Consider the following 6,496-nt stretch of genomic DNA (forward strand, 5'->3'; position numbering starts at 1 on the left):
GGACTACAGGACTAAAGGAGATGATGGTGGACTACAGGACTAAAGGAGATGATGGTGGACTACAGGACTAAAGGAGATGATGGTGGACTACAGGACTAAAGGAGATGATGGTGGACTACAGGACTAAAGGAGATGATGGTGGACTACAGGACTAAAGGAGATGATGGTGGACTACAGGACTAAAGGAGATGATGGTGGACTACAGGACTAAAGGAGATGATGGTGGACTACAGGACTAAAGGAGATGATGGTGGACTACAGGACTAAAGGAGATGATGGTGGACTACAGGACTAAAGGAGATGATGGTGGACTACAGGACTAAAGGAGATGATGGTGGACTACAGGACTAAAGGAGATGATGGTGGACTACAGGACTAAAGGAGATGATGGTGGACTACAGGACTAAAGGAGATGATGGTGGACTACAGGACTAAAGGAGATGATGGTGGACTACAGGACTAAAGGAGATGATGGTGGACTACAGGACTAAAGGAGATGATGGTGGACTACAGGACTAAAGGAGATGATGGTGGACTACAGGACTAAAGGAGATGATGGTGGACTACAGGACTAAAGGAGATGATGGTGGACTACAGGACTAAAGGAGATGATGGTGGACTACAGGACTAAAGGAGATGATGGTGGACTACAGGACTAAAGGAGATGATGGTGGACTACAGGACTAAAGGAGATGATGGTGGACTACAGGACTAAAGGAGATGATGGTGGACTACAGGACTAAAGGAGATGATGGTGGACTACAGGACTAAAGGAGATGATGGTGGACTACAGGACTAAAGGAGATGATGGTGGACTACAGGACTAAAGGAGATGATGGTGGACTACAGGACTAAAGGAGATGATGGTGGACTACAGGACTAAAGGAGATGATGGTGGACTACAGGACTAAAGGAGATGATGGTGGACTACAGGACTAAAGGAGATGATGGTGGACTACAGGACTAAAGGAGATGATGGTGGACTACAGGACTAAAGGAGATGATGGTGGACTACAGGACTAAAGGAGATGATGGTGGACTACAGGACTAAAGGAGATGATGGTGGACTACAGGACTAAAGGAGATGATGGTGGACTACAGGACTAAAGGAGATGATGGTGGACTACAGGACTAAAGGAGATGATGGTGGACTACAGGACTAAAGGAGATGATGGTGGACTACAGGACTAAAGGAGATGATGGTGGACTACAGGACTAAAGGAGATGATGGTGGACTACAGGACTAAAGGAGATGATGGTGGACTACAGGACTAAAGGAGATGATGGTGGACTACAGGACTAAAGGAGATGATGGTGGACTACAGGACTAAAGGAGATGATGGTGGACTACAGGACTAAAGGAGATGATGGTGGACTACAGGACTAAAGGAGATGATGGTGGACTACAGGACTAAAGGAGATGATGGTGGACTACAGGACTAAAGGAGATGATGGTGGACTACAGGACTAAAGGAGATGATGGTGGACTACAGGACTAAAGGAGATGATGGTGGACTACAGGACTAAAGGAGATGATGGTGGACTACAGGACTAAAGGAGATGATGGTGGACTACAGGACTAAAGGAGATGATGGTGGACTACAGGACTAAAGGAGATGATGGTGGACTACAGGACTAAAGGAGATGATGGTGGACTACAGGACTAAAGGAGATGATGGTGGACTACAGGACTAAAGGAGATGATGGTGGACTACAGGACTAAAGGAGATGATGGTGGACTACAGGACTAAAGGAGATGATGGTGGACTACAGGACTAAAGGAGATGATGGTGGACTACAGGACTAAAGGAGATGATGGTGGACTACAGGACTAAAGGAGATGATGGTGGACTACAGGACTAAAGGAGATGATGGTGGACTACAGGACTAAAGGAGATGATGGTGGACTACAGGACTAAAGGAGATGATGGTGGACTACAGGACTAAAGGAGATGATGGTGGACTACAGGACTAAAGGAGATGATGGTGGACTACAGGACTAAAGGAGATGATGGTGGACTACAGGACTAAAGGAGATGATGGTGGACTACAGGACTAAAGGAGATGATGGTGGACTACAGGACTAAAGGAGATGATGGTGGACTACAGGACTAAAGGAGATGATGGTGGACTACAGGACTAAAGGAGATGATGGTGGACTACAGGACTAAAGGAGATGATGGTGGACTACAGGACTAAAGGAGATGATGGTGGACTACAGGACTAAAGGAGATGATGGTGGACTACAGGACTAAAGGAGATGATGGTGGACTACAGGACTAAAGGAGATGATGGTGGACTACAGGACTAAAGGAGATGATGGTGGACTACAGGACTAAAGGAGATGATGGTGGACTACAGGACTAAAGGAGATGATGGTGGACTACAGGACTAAAGGAGATGATGGTGGACTACAGGACTAAAGGAGATGATGGTGGACTACAGGACTAAAGGAGATGATGGTGGACTACAGGACTAAAGGAGATGATGGTGGACTACAGGACTAAAGGAGATGATGGTGGACTACAGGACTAAAGGAGATGATGGTGGACTACAGGACTAAAGGAGATGATGGTGGACTACAGGACTAAAGGAGATGATGGTGGACTACAGGACTAAAGGAGATGATGGTGGACTACAGGACTAAAGGAGATGATGGTGGACTACAGGACTAAAGGAGATGATGGTGGACTACAGGACTAAAGGAGATGATGGTGGACTACAGGACTAAAGGAGATGATGGTGGACTACAGGACTAAAGGAGATGATGGTGGACTACAGGACTAAAGGAGATGATGGTGGACTACAGGACTAAAGGAGATGATGGTGGACTACAGGACTAAAGGAGATGATGGTGGACTACAGGACTAAAGGAGATGATGGTGGACTACAGGACTAAAGGAGATGATGGTGGACTACAGGACTAAAGGAGATGATGGTGGACTACAGGACTAAAGGAGATGATGGTGGACTACAGGACTAAAGGAGATGATGGTGGACTACAGGACTAAAGGAGATGATGGTGGACTACAGGACTAAAGGAGATGATGGTGGACTACAGGACTAAAGGAGATGATGGTGGACTACAGGACTAAAGGAGATGATGGTGGACTACAGGACTAAAGGAGATGATGGTGGACTACAGGACTAAAGGAGATGATGGTGGACTACAGGACTAAAGGAGATGATGGTGGACTACAGGACTAAAGGAGATGATGGTGGACTACAGGACTAAAGGAGATGATGGTGGACTACAGGACTAAAGGAGATGATGGTGGACTACAGGACTAAAGGAGATGATGGTGGACTACAGGACTAAAGGAGATGATGGTGGACTACAGGACTAAAGGAGATGATGGTGGACTACAGGACTAAAGGAGATGATGGTGGACTACAGGACTAAAGGAGATGATGGTGGACTACAGGACTAAAGGAGATGATGGTGGACTACAGGACTAAAGGAGATGATGGTGGACTACAGGACTAAAGGAGATGATGGTGGACTACAGGACTAAAGGAGATGATGGTGGACTACAGGACTAAAGGAGATGATGGTGGACTACAGGACTAAAGGAGATGATGGTGGACTACAGGACTAAAGGAGATGATGGTGGACTACAGGACTAAAGGAGATGATGGTGGACTACAGGACTAAAGGAGATGATGGTGGACTACAGGACTAAAGGAGATGATGGTGGACTACAGGACTAAAGGAGATGATGGTGGACTACAGGACTAAAGGAGATGATGGTGGACTACAGGACTAAAGGAGATGATGGTGGACTACAGGACTAAAGGAGATGATGGTGGACTACAGGACTAAAGGAGATGATGGTGGACTACAGGACTAAAGGAGATGATGGTGGACTACAGGACTAAAGGAGATGATGGTGGACTACAGGACTAAAGGAGATGATGGTGGACTACAGGACTAAAGGAGATGATGGTGGACTACAGGACTAAAGGAGATGATGGTGGACTACAGGACTAAAGGAGATGATGGTGGACTACAGGACTAAAGGAGATGATGGTGGACTACAGGACTAAAGGAGATGATGGTGGACTACAGGACTAAAGGAGATGATGGTGGACTACAGGACTAAAGGAGATGATGGTGGACTACAGGACTAAAGGAGATGATGGTGGACTACAGGACTAAAGGAGATGATGGTGGACTACAGGACTAAAGGAGATGATGGTGGACTACAGGACTAAAGGAGATGATGGTGGACTACAGGACTAAAGGAGATGATGGTGGACTACAGGACTAAAGGAGATGATGGTGGACTACAGGACTAAAGGAGATGATGGTGGACTACAGGACTAAAGGAGATGATGGTGGACTACAGGACTAAAGGAGATGATGGTGGACTACAGGACTAAAGGAGATGATGGTGGACTACAGGACTAAAGGAGATGATGGTGGACTACAGGACTAAAGGAGATGATGGTGGACTACAGGACTAAAGGAGATGATGGTGGACTACAGGACTAAAGGAGATGATGGTGGACTACAGGACTAAAGGAGATGATGGTGGACTACAGGACTAAAGGAGATGATGGTGGACTACAGGACTAAAGGAGATGATGGTGGACTACAGGACTAAAGGAGATGATGGTGGACTACAGGACTAAAGGAGATGATGGTGGACTACAGGACTAAAGGAGATGATGGTGGACTACAGGACTAAAGGAGATGATGGTGGACTACAGGACTAAAGGAGATGATGGTGGACTACAGGACTAAAGGAGATGATGGTGGACTACAGGACTAAAGGAGATGATGGTGGACTACAGGACTAAAGGAGATGATGGTGGACTACAGGACTAAAGGAGATGATGGTGGACTACAGGACTAAAGGAGATGATGGTGGACTACAGGACTAAAGGAGATGATGGTGGACTACAGGACTAAAGGAGATGATGGTGGACTACAGGACTAAAGGAGATGATGGTGGACTACAGGACTAAAGGAGATGATGGTGGACTACAGGACTAAAGGAGATGATGGTGGACTACAGGACTAAAGGAGATGATGGTGGACTACAGGACTAAAGGAGATGATGGTGGACTACAGGACTAAAGGAGATGATGGTGGACTACAGGACTAAAGGAGATGATGGTGGACTACAGGACTAAAGGAGATGATGGTGGACTACAGGACTAAAGGAGATGATGGTGGACTACAGGACTAAAGGAGATGATGGTGGACTACAGGACTAAAGGAGATGATGGTGGACTACAGGACTAAAGGAGATGATGGTGGACTACAGGACTAAAGGAGATGATGGTGGACTACAGGACTAAAGGAGATGATGGTGGACTACAGGACTAAAGGAGATGATGGTGGACTACAGGACTAAAGGAGATGATGGTGGACTACAGGACTAAAGGAGATGATGGTGGACTACAGGACTAAAGGAGATGATGGTGGACTACAGGACTAAAGGAGATGATGGTGGACTACAGGACTAAAGGAGATGATGGTGGACTACAGGACTAAAGGAGATGATGGTGGACTACAGGACTAAAGGAGATGATGGTGGACTACAGGACTAAAGGAGATGATGGTGGACTACAGGACTAAAGGAGATGATGGTGGACTACAGGACTAAAGGAGATGATGGTGGACTACAGGACTAAAGGAGATGATGGTGGACTACAGGACTAAAGGAGATGATGGTGGACTACAGGACTAAAGGAGATGATGGTGGACTACAGGACTAAAGGAGATGATGGTGGACTACAGGACTAAAGGAGATGATGGTGGACTACAGGACTAAAGGAGATGATGGTGGACTACAGGACTAAAGGAGATGATGGTGGACTACAGGACTAAAGGAGATGATGGTGGACTACAGGACTAAAGGAGATGATGGTGGACTACAGGACTAAAGGAGATGATGGTGGACTACAGGACTAAAGGAGATGATGGTGGACTACAGGACTAAAGGAGATGATGGTGGACTACAGGACTAAAGGAGATGATGGTGGACTACAGGACTAAAGGAGATGATGGTGGACTACAGGACTAAAGGAGATGATGGTGGACTACAGGACTAAAGGAGATGATGGTGGACTACAGGACTAAAGGAGATGATGGTGGACTACAGGACTAAAGGAGATGATGGTGGACTACAGGACTAAAGGAGATGATGGTGGACTACAGGACTAAAGGAGATGATGGTGGACTACAGGACTAAAGGAGATGATGGTGGACTACAGGACTAAAGGAGATGATGGTGGACTACAGGACTAAAGGAGATGATGGTGGACTACAGGACTAAAGGAGATGATGGTGGACTACAGGACTAAAGGAGATGATGGTGGACTACAGGACTAAAGGAGATGATGGTGGACTACAGGACTAAAGGAGATGATGGTGGACTACAGGACTAAAGGAGATGATGGTGGACTACAGGACTAAAGGAGATGATGGTGGACTACAGGACTAAAGGAGATGATGGTGGACTACAGGACTAAAGGAGATGATGGT

This window comes from Salmo salar, unplaced genomic scaffold (assembly GCF_905237065.1).
Source record: "Salmo salar unplaced genomic scaffold, Ssal_v3.1, whole genome shotgun sequence".
In the NCBI taxonomy this organism is placed as follows: domain Eukaryota; kingdom Metazoa; phylum Chordata; class Actinopteri; order Salmoniformes; family Salmonidae; genus Salmo; species Salmo salar.